Source organism: Vicia villosa, linkage group LG2, assembly GCF_029867415.1.
Source record: "Vicia villosa cultivar HV-30 ecotype Madison, WI linkage group LG2, Vvil1.0, whole genome shotgun sequence".
Taxonomy (NCBI): domain Eukaryota; kingdom Viridiplantae; phylum Streptophyta; class Magnoliopsida; order Fabales; family Fabaceae; genus Vicia; species Vicia villosa.
This window is the reverse complement of record NC_081181.1, coordinates 187374366-187385431: the sequence shown is the minus strand read 5'-3', so window position 1 is coordinate 187385431 and position 11066 is coordinate 187374366. Positions and strand designations below refer to the sequence as shown.

General features: G+C 36.4%; 1 pseudogene; it reads right to left on the bottom strand.

Moving 5' to 3' along the window:
- Window positions 1-11066, bottom strand: part of LOC131653272 (putative pentatricopeptide repeat-containing protein At1g12700, mitochondrial) — a 75706-nt pseudogene that overhangs the window by 18398 nt on the left and 46242 nt on the right.

Genomic DNA, 11066 nt, shown 5'->3' with positions numbered 1-11066 from the left:
AAATACGGGGAAAAGAAGGAATTATTTACAAGTGTGCTCGCTTAGGCCCCGCGACCCAATGCCTACGTATCCCATTAAAGGAATCAGAGCGACCGTAGTTCGGCTCCATAGTTTCTATTTGTTTTGTGTTTTTTAGTTGAACAGCGGTTAAGGTCACAATCCACGATGCTCGACCTTTGGAGACTTATACGCCTAATTTTGGAAAGGACTTAACTTGTTCTTAAGCGCCTAACAAGGCAAAAGAATGAACTTGGGTTTGTGTTTTTTATGTAACTACATGATGAACAAAACCCAATACAAGGTTTCGCACCACTTCGTCACTTTGTTTTAATTCGAGCCTTTATTAAGTGTTTTAAGTGTTTTTGGTTGGGTATTTTTTAAGGGATTTACTTTGCGATTCGAATCACATAAAATGTATAATGATCGAGAAGCAGATTAGGGAATGAATCCCACTCACTTCTATCCCATTATATAATGTTCAAGAAACAGATTAGGGAATGAATCCCACTCATTTTTATTCCATTAATTAATGTTTGAGAAACAGATTAGGGAATGAATCCCACTCATTTCTCTCCCATTAAGTAGTGACCAAGAAACAGATTAGGGAATGAATCCCACTCATTTCTCTCCCATTAAGTAGTGACCAAGAAACAGATTAGGGAATGAATCCCACTCATTTCTATGCCACTAAGTGATTGAGAAACAGATTAGGGAATGAATCCCACTCATTTCTCTATCACTTTCTTAATGTGATTCGCCTCTTTATTTATTAATGTTTTAATGTTGAAAAAGAAAAAAAGAATGAAAGAGGGGAGACTAACCTATTTTCTAGCCTAGTTGTTATTCTAGTCTAAGTCTAATGTTAACATGGTGTCTAAATTCTAAAAGGAGCATTAAAATGGTATTGACAAAATAGGTCAAGAATATGGCCAAAAACAAGTAACAAAATCACATGACAATTACACAAAAATGACATGGAAATAGTACAAAAGCAATTCAAGCATTAGTGCAAAATTAAACTAAAAAAATACTACTATTTTATGAGTTTTATTGGTGTTAAGGGAATTCTAGTTCAAGTCTAAATTGCACTTAAAGAACCTAAATTCTAATAAGCCTAAACTAGTATTTTTATTGTTTTCTATATCATTTTTATTACCTAAAAATCTAACAAAATTTTAATGGTTTTAACTATTGTTATTACCTAAAAATCTAATGAGAAAATCATGATTTTACATGCTTTTTATCGTCTAAAAAAAGTTGAACAAAACCTATGTCAAAAATCTAAATTTAACATGAAATAATGGGCTCAGGGAGGTGAATTGTTGAAATCAGTGTGTAACCCAAATAATGGCGCTAGGCCCAAACAGCAGTGGCCCAGGATAGTTTTTGTTCAGTTTCTTACAGCCAAAAAATGAAGGATACGTGGGCCTAGGGGGTGATGAACTGAAACTCGTTCGGCCCAGGGTAGATCATTGATCTAGGTTTTCATTATTCAACTACCATTGAGATTTTTATCAATTTTCAAACTTTGGATTTATTTAAACAAAAAAATGAAAATAATAATAATAGAAAAAAAAGAAAGGAAGATGGATTTAGGGTTAATTGTCATGCGACGATCCCAATCCCCTCAGACTGCCCCCACTCTCGTATCACTCTCTCCCTCGCCAGAAATCGCTCCGCCGCGTCGGAGGCGGCGGAGGTCACCCAAACTCAACAATGAACATACCAAAACATCCGTCTCTACTCCCTCTCTTCCAAATTCCCCTTAGTTTTCCCATATTCCGCTCGATTCTCTTCAAATCGACCCTATTCTACAAACCCTAAAACGTTCTAAACCAAAATTAAACGGCAATAGAAGTGAAATTGACCTCGAGAAGTCAGGGGAACGACTCATGGAGCCTTAACCTTTACCATGGTGAAGAGAAAATCGCCAAACAGATGAAGGAAGAAAGAGTCCGAATGTACTAACCTTACGGCGAAACTCGGCGATCGATATAAAAATCCCAAGAGGAGGTTTTGCGCTCTTGATATACACTGAAGATGCGAAGTACATGCAGTTGACAAGGGAAGATTCTGATTTCCGGTAATATTTCGTTCCTTGAACTCTTCGGATGTTTCTTCTTCTTCTTCTTCTCTGAATTTTCTTTTTTACTGCGTGTGAGAATGAGTGGATTGGAAATGATGACGATGAGAGTTGCAAGTGAGGTTGTAGTGATGCGCTGAGATTGAGCTTGAGAGATTCTGAGAGTTGAGTTGAGGTTGAAAAGCTGAATTGAGAGAGGTTGAGATGAGGTTCGGTGATGAAGTTTAGCTCTACTCCATTGAAGTTCAATGAGAACCTTCAATGGAGTTTTAGGTGGTGAGCGTGTAGTGGTCAGGGTGAGTGAGAAAGGAGAAGAATTTGCAGAGAGTGAGAGTGAGAAGGTGAATGAAGGAGGTGGTGTGTGGACAGAAGAAAGAGAGAAGGGAAGTGAAGTGAAGGGTGGAGAGATTCTGAAAATGGAGGGAAGAGTGATTTATAGTTGGGCGAAGGTTGTTGAGTTGGTTAGAGATTGGGAGATAAGAGCCTTTGGATTGAAAATTAGTTATGAGCAATGGAGGGTGGTTAGAGTTTGTCTGAAAGTTAGTTACAAAGTTGTTATTTCTGTTAGGGATCTGTTACATTCTGTTATGACTGATTTTTGCAACTGTTATGTTAGTTATGAGTGAAGCTGATTTCTGTTTTGGTGGTTATGGTTCTGTTATAGGGAATTGGGGGAGAATTTGAAGAAGGTTTAGAAGTTAGTTATGATTTGGTTTTTTGTTATGGCTGTTAGAAATTTGCTTAGTTAGTAATACTGTTTTGCAGTTAGGCTGTTAGTGTCAGTTACCTTGTGAAATTCAGTTAGTAAATGTCTGTTATATCCTCCTTCTGAACCGAGTTAACCGAAGCTGATTTTTGTGTCAGGTTGAAGCCCTTTTTTGATTCAATAGTTTTTTCTCTTTTGCATTGTTTTTTTGGGATTTCATCTAAGACCACATCTTCTATTAAAGTGCTGCCATGAACAAGAGCTCTGAGATTAGCTGAAAACTGAAAGGTGCGGTCTCTTATTTCTCTTCTCTGATTTTTCATCAAAATTGTTATGAGAGCCTATTTTTTATCGGTCAACTGTTTGAGCATTGCTTGTCCTTAGCATGTGAGTAGTCTGAAACTGATGCGGTGACGGTATGCAGGCTGGTGGAGTGCTTTGATAGGAATTGCGTCGAGTGCGAGGTGGATTCAACTTTATGAATTACGCAACAAGCTTTGGTTCGGTTTAAGGCTGCTGGTCCGTATTGTTAATGTTGCATGGTTCTGGTTTGCATTGATGCAGGAATGATAACTTTGAAGCGTAGCAAGTTCGGTTCAGTCTTGTATCAAACTGTGCAGTGTATGGCCATTGTGATTTATATTTTTATTCTGTTTTCGAACTGGTACATCGAGCCCATAGCATTAGTAGGGAACATATGGTAATGGCATGATGCTGTAAGATGATTCTCGAACCCTTTATGAATGGTGTATCGTATGGCATGCTGAAAAGAACTTATATAGTGAATTGACTTGCTGTTGATGATTGAAGTGGCCTTTGTATGATTGTATTTGAATTTCTTGTTTTTGTATGTATAGATGTAGGGCTGAATTTTAGTAGGAAATTGGTTTTGTTGAATGCAGGGCTATATGGCTAGTTGGCATGAAGAAATGTTGAAGAAGCTTTGAAGATACATGCTGAAGCCTTTTAGGACCTTCTTTTTGTGTAGTTTTGTAGAGATATTTGAAATGTAATTGAAATGATGTAATGGACTCTGTTTTTTGTGATGCATTTGTAATGAATATTTGAATGGAAGTATGGATAGGGAAATGAACTTTGGATATGTAAATTTGTAAAGACTTTTGAATATTTGTAAAAGGCTTTGTATGGGCATTTTAGATTCAAATGATACATCTTTCAAAATCCTTTTCTCTTTTGAATTCACTAGTATGCATGTAATGGATTTGTTGGAATGTGAAGCAATTGAATAGTGCAATGGTTTTGGTTTGTTTTTGATGGTTTTGCGTAATGAACATTCTGTAGTGAATCAGATAATGTTGTAATGGGCATGGTACATGACAAGTCTCCAGCAATCGAAGTTTCTTTCTCTTTTAAATGTAGGTGTAAACTTTCACTTTCTCCAATTTGCATTCAATCTTCCGAATGAATCAAACCAAACTATTAATGGTAGATACCATGAAGCGATGCTTGTAGTAGAAGAACCCGCTTAAATGAATCTAGGCCTCAAACTCAAACAAACTGGGTAACCAGGTATTCCAAGTGTGGAAACCCTAGAGATCACCAGGTGCCTAGAGAAATAAACCCCAGGCCAAGAATTCCATCTGATTAAGTAATCTTCAAATGAATGAGCCATTAACATCATCTGGTCAAGTGCAAGACACGCTCTTCGAAGAAATAAATAACCTTGTACCAACATTTACGCAAGGCCTCAATTTATTCCATGATCCATGATCCCATGTTTTTAGATGTTAATGATGCATGAGTAATGTTAATGCCCTAATGAAGAGATGCATATGAATGCGAAGTTTAAGCCAGTTAGAAATAAATAGGTGGGCAAATTTTGGGGTGCAACAGCTGCCCCTATTTAATCGTCTTAAACCTGAAAGTGAGATTGGCGTTAGCCTTTCGAACATTCGAGGTAGAAGAAGATTAAATAGTAAAGTACCAGAAAATTTGCGTTCTGAGTAACAGATGGATGACATTTTTTTTTGGCTGCCTCCACTTAACAAGCTTCGGCCAGTAACAATATGATATTCCCATTGGATTTCCTTAAAAGAAGGAAGAATTTGTGATGCCTATTTGCAACAGGCAAGTGCAAGAGATTGGTTTGCCATGACACTTTTTGGGGAGTATGTGACAAACGTCCACAACTCGAGGGTTTGGACACTTATGACTCGTAAGTCGGGAACTCAGAACTGACAACTCGATGGTTGGAAAACTCAAGACTAAAAGTCAGAAACTCAGAATTCCCAACACGAGGGTTGGAAAACTGACGACTCGAAGGTCGGAAAGCAAAAGGATTCTCAACTCGAGGGTTGAAAAGCTGACGACTCGAGGGTCGGAAAGCAAAGGATTCTCAACACGAGGGTTGGAAAGCTGACGACTCGAGGGTCGGAAAGCAAAAGGATTCTCAACTCGAGGGTCGGAAAGCTGACGACTCGAGGGTCGGAAAGCAAAAGGATTCTCAACTCGAGGGTTGAAAAGCTGACGACTCGAGGGTCGGAAAGCAAAGGATTCTCAACTCGAGGGTTGAAAAGCTGACGACTCGAGGGTCGGAAAGCAAAGGATTTACAACACGAGGGTTGGAAAACTGATGACTCGAAGGTAGGAAAGCAAAGGATTCGCAACACGAGGGTTGGAAAACTCAACTGGATCTGAAGGGGTATGCCGATAACCATCGGACTTGAATGGGGAGGACTAATCAAAATTAGACCTGACCGAAGGATGCCCATAACCACGGGACTTGAAAGGGATGCCAATAATCATTGGACTTTGACCAAAGAAGGCCAGCAGTGGCTAGACTCTATTGGGGATGTTATTAAACACTGGGTTTGCAAGGAAACATTGATGCTCGTGAAGCATAAGAACTACATGGATCCCACAGGCCGAAAGGCGGGGTGTAATTCTACAAGAGTGACAACCATTCGAATTGCCACACACCAAGTATGGATCATCCAAACGATTGAACTTGACAAACGGGAAATAACCACAGATAATGATCTTGACGGAAAAAGACATCGTATCCAATCCACTCTAGAGAGAGAATGTGAGGCTTCTTCTGGGAATATATTACCTTGTGCTTTTGGAGAACATACAAACTTGGCTTATGCATTGATGCATGTTTGATTTTTCCATGGCGTAATGCTCCATATTCATGGAAATGCTACGCAGTTTTGTAGATGCAAGGTGAATGCAATGATTACTATATGCAGAGATAACGAGGGCCCTTTAGAGAATATTCCGTTGACTTGTCGATCGAGCTTCGGCTCTGACCTCGGGAGAGGTAAACATCAGGGAGAATCCCCTTAGTGTTAAGAACTCTATGGGGGTGCCAATAGACATTGGACTTTGACTTGCAAGATGTACTTCTTCGTTGACTTGAAGAATGACTTCTGACTTCTCACCATGTGCCATAGCTTGGAGAATTTTTAGCTTGAGGAGATTCCCTCAATTTACTAGGGGTGATCGTATCCGAACCAATCCAAAAGCAAAACCGCAAATCGAACCAATCCAAACCGAAACCGCAAAAAACCGCGTTTGGTTTGGATGATTTTGGATGGTTTTTGGACTGAACCGCACGGTTTGGTTTGGTTTGCGGTTTTTATTTCACGAAACCGAACGGAACCGAACCAAACCGCATATTTAACTTAAGTTTTAAATTTTTATAATTAATTTATTATCTTTCCAAATTCAATTGAACACAGCCACATCTAACGTTTTGAATTTTAATAATTAATTTATTAACTTAAATTTTGGCATAATCCACTTAGTTTTTGTATTTTATATATATATATATATATATATATATATATATATATATATATATATATATATATATATATATATATATATATATATATATATATAATTCTCTCCTGTCTAATATATGTATTTCATTTATAATGTATTTTTAGTTCTCTATTGTTCTTGTAATATAATTTCTTTTGTATGGTATAATATCATATATTATATTGACATTGAATTACTTTCCTTTTTCCTTTTATTTTAGTACATTTTTATTTTATAGTGTAAACCGCAGTCAACCGAACCGATCCTAACCGCATTGGTTTGGTTTGGTTTGGTTTGGATGACTTTTTAAAAATCAACCGAACCAAACCGAACCGCATGCATTTTTATCTCGCGGTTAGGATGACTTTTATGCTCAAAACTGAACCAAACCGCACCGCGAACACCCCTACAATTTACCATATTAGGGATGAGAAACCTTGATGAGGAACTCTTTATGGGATGAGTGGAACAACTCCAAGGAGAAATTGTCATACCCCAAAATTTGCCCATGCTATTTTTCATACACAAAACCAAATCAAAAGACAAAGCTCCAAAACACAGTCTCCCACACAGAAGTTCTAAACTAGGGTTTGAATAATTCAGAGGAAAATCATCGAATCAATGGCTCAGTTCCATAAGGTCACTAACATCCCAAAGCATCTCCATATAAAGTTTCAAGGCAAACAGAGCAAACTTAGTCCCTCAAATCATGATTAGGTCAACAGTCGACTCTCAAGGGCAAAATAGTCATTTCAAATCAATATGCAGTCAAAGCTCAAGATATTTGGTCAACAACATCCTCATAACCCTAAAATCATCATTTGATCAAGGGTTGATCATGATGATGCAAGGAAAGATCAGAAAAGTCAAAAGTCAAAAGTTACTATTTTGGGCATGAACTGAAAAAGTCAACCAAACTTTGAAAATTCACCAAATATTCATACTTCATCAGAAAAATTCCCACCAAAGCTCATTTTGAAGGGAATTCATTCCTCTATCCAATGGTCCAAGAATCAGAGCCCATAGGTCAATGGTTTAAGAGATATGGCTTCATACATTATAGGTCCTTTTCAAAAGTCAACAAGAAGACATTTTTTTCAAAAGGACATATAAAGAGCATGGAAAATAATTTTGATATGAGACCAAAGACAATGGTTAGAGGACTCTCTAAGGTTTATAAAAAGTCCTAGAACACTTCCATACCTAAAAAATGGAGGGAAATATGCCTTGTCAAAGTTGGTCGATTTTAAGAGAAAAAAATGTGAACAAAAGAGCTTCGAAATGAACTTTCTTGCAAACAAACCCAATCTCTTTTGGCCCAATCTTGATCCTCAAGACATCCAAGACTTTAAATTCAATTGCCACGAATTTACTTGATTTATTTGATTTATTATGAATTTTTATTCATATTAAAAGTGATTAAAATCAAAATAAATCATATAATTGCAAAAGATTTGATTTTCTTTTGTCTCCAATCAATTTCAATCATCAATTAGACAATATATTTCACTCAAATTCGTGTAAGAAAGATTGGATTGAGAAAGATCAAGATTGGCCTATTTTTAGAAACTTTTAACACATATTTCCAAGTAAATTCAATCAAAGATTTAAGGAAGATTGGGTGTATTTCTGTTGCCCTAGTACACTCACCTATAAATGGTTGATCAGTTCACAACATTAGGGGAGTTTTTGGAGACACCCGTCTGCAGCCAGGAGCGATAAAGGTACTTGTGAAATTTCAAGAACGTGAGAGATTGAATGCAAGGTTAGAGGACGATTCAAAGAGTTTGGTGGATTCTAATACGTTCCTGGGACGCCTTTGAAGCCATACCAATCATCTTCGAGACTCGCAACGTTAAGAACCGACATCCATATGCCACGGTTTGCTCAAGAATTTTAGTTTTCGATTTCAATTCTTTAACCATTATAAATGAAATTGGATTACATAATGTCGTTTGTGGTGATGTTTGCGAGCTACTGGTACCATTTAATTGAAGTTTAGGTACATATACGGAGATCTACCATTGCTAGGTTTCCAAAGCTTCAAATTAGGGATACTATGTTACAGGAAAAATTGGCCCAAACCACTGCCACCAACGCGCTCAGATGAAGATTCCGAGTCTATGGTATTACTCGGAATTTATGTGATGTTTCCTTGAGTGTGACATGTGCAGGTGCTTAGCTATGCCTTGGTTCGTAGCAAATTGGTGTGTAATTCGCAGCTAATGGTCCTGAACTAAACGAAGAAGAAGGTCCCTGGGGGCGCGCGTTTCAAATTTCAAATTTTCTAAATAACTTGTTTTATATATTACTTTTCGATCATGTTATAAACAGCAAAGATAACTGGAGCGGTTGGCAAAGGCTGAAACGCGTTAAAGGCATCACCTGGGTTCGATCCCTGCGCCAGCCATATATTTTGTTGAATTGTTGAAATAACAACCTGTTGGATCCTGTGTACGCTCCTCCATGAATTCCATCACGCGCCTTCGTTTCTTTAACCGTCAGATCGTTCTAGGTGGGATCCAACGCCCACCAGCTTGCAGGACTATCAAAGACTATCAGAAGTTACCCACACCAGATCAGAGCTGAGTACTTCTAAATTTATTTATTTTTTTTTATCTTTTATTTATTTTTAATTATTGTTATATAAATACCTTTTATCTTTATTGTTTTCTTTTTATAAATCAAATTCTTTTTTTTTATATATATAAACATTTTATTTTTATCATCTCATGATTTTATACTCATTTATTATTTAATCGTAAGCTCGATTTTTCCACAAATTTTTCATAATTGTTTTTTTTAAAAACAATAAAAACTATTATTTTTGTATATGCTTTTAACTAAAAATAATTATTTTATTTTGTTAACCTTGATTCATTTATAAACCTTAGTAGTTTTAGGATTACTGGTCACAAATCTTGTGGGTCACCATAAGTTTTCTTAACAAACCCTTCAGGGTTTGTAAACCTTTTTAGGGTTTGCAGATCATTCATACACTAACTCTTTTCTGTCTTTGTTCAAATTTTCAGGATCAATCAAAATTCTTCCGACTACGCGTCGTCAGAGCAATAAAAGCTAAGTTCTATTTCTTTTTTAAATATCATTTTATTTTTAATCTTTGCATTATAGGTTCGATTAGGTTTTTTTCTTTTTCTTTTGTCAATTCTTTAATGGTCAGGGTCAATGCTTCTCATGCTTCAAGGCAAATCTCTGCCCCGCCAACCTTCATCAATCGAAGCTAAAAGTTTGTCAAGTTGCCGAAGCTACGAATGTTGGTAAATGTCATACCCCAAAATTTGCCCTCATATAATCGCAAATGTCATTTTATTTCGATTAAGCGACATAGCACAGTGGGTAAGGATTTGAGGTTAAAAGGTACAAGAGTGAGAGGTCCCGAGTTCGAATCTCACTTTTAACATTTTTTTCCTTTTATTTGTTTCTAACCATAGTTTTAATTTTGTTTTATTTATATTAAAAAATCACAAAAAAATCATTTTTTCATCATCTTTATTTTAATTTTCGGAATTAATTAAATATATTTTTTAAATAGTCAATTTTTTGCATTTTTTTTAACTAAAAAATCAACAAAATAATCAAAAAAGAAAGCTTTAATATAGTTTGTTTATATTTCTAGCGCATTAACTATCTTAGGAAATAAAAAATACTTTTCAATCAGTTTCAACATTTTTTATCAATTTCAATAATTTTCAATAAAAGTTTTAATTTAATTATTTTTATCTTTTCTAACTCTAGGTCTAATTTTGCACATTATATAGACCAACAATTTCACCAATCCTATTTTGGGGGGAGACGGTCACGTACAAACCCTACCTCTCACTAACAAATTTCTCTAACTCTTATTCACTCCCATTCTTCACCGTATATTAATCTCAGCATTGTCTCTATAGCAACTATGAACAATTTCAACCAAAGACATTAGCCAAACAAGTTTTTTATAAAAGTTTCTGAAAAATCATCATAGCAGTCACGTTTTCAAGGGAGATCAAGGGGTTTTGAGGATCAAGAAGGCTTCTTCGTCACTCTCTGAAGCAAGTCGGAGTATAACCCGAGCCCAGCACATCCAACAACACACCCTATAAACTCACGGTTATGCCCAATTTTTTTCGGTTTGATTATGTTCATATGCTCATCATAAATAACATGTGAATACATATTTTGAATCATGATAATGTGTGGAAGCTTCCTGTATCATTGAATTTGCGTTTTGATGCGTATATAATAATGTGCCATTGTTAGGACTTTGAACTCACGAATTGGGAATTTCCGTTAGAAGCAAGCCTAGGCCGAATTGAGGTTTTCATTGAGTTTGTATGGCCATTTGCAATCGATCTAGATTCTTTGTTGCGTATTTTTATGTTCGTTTTGCAGGAATTGATGAAGGTCATGAAACCAGCCATGGAGGCCGCGAAGACGAAGAGCGTGATCTGTGTTTTTCTTTTTGTTTTTTGAACGATTTTGATTTTG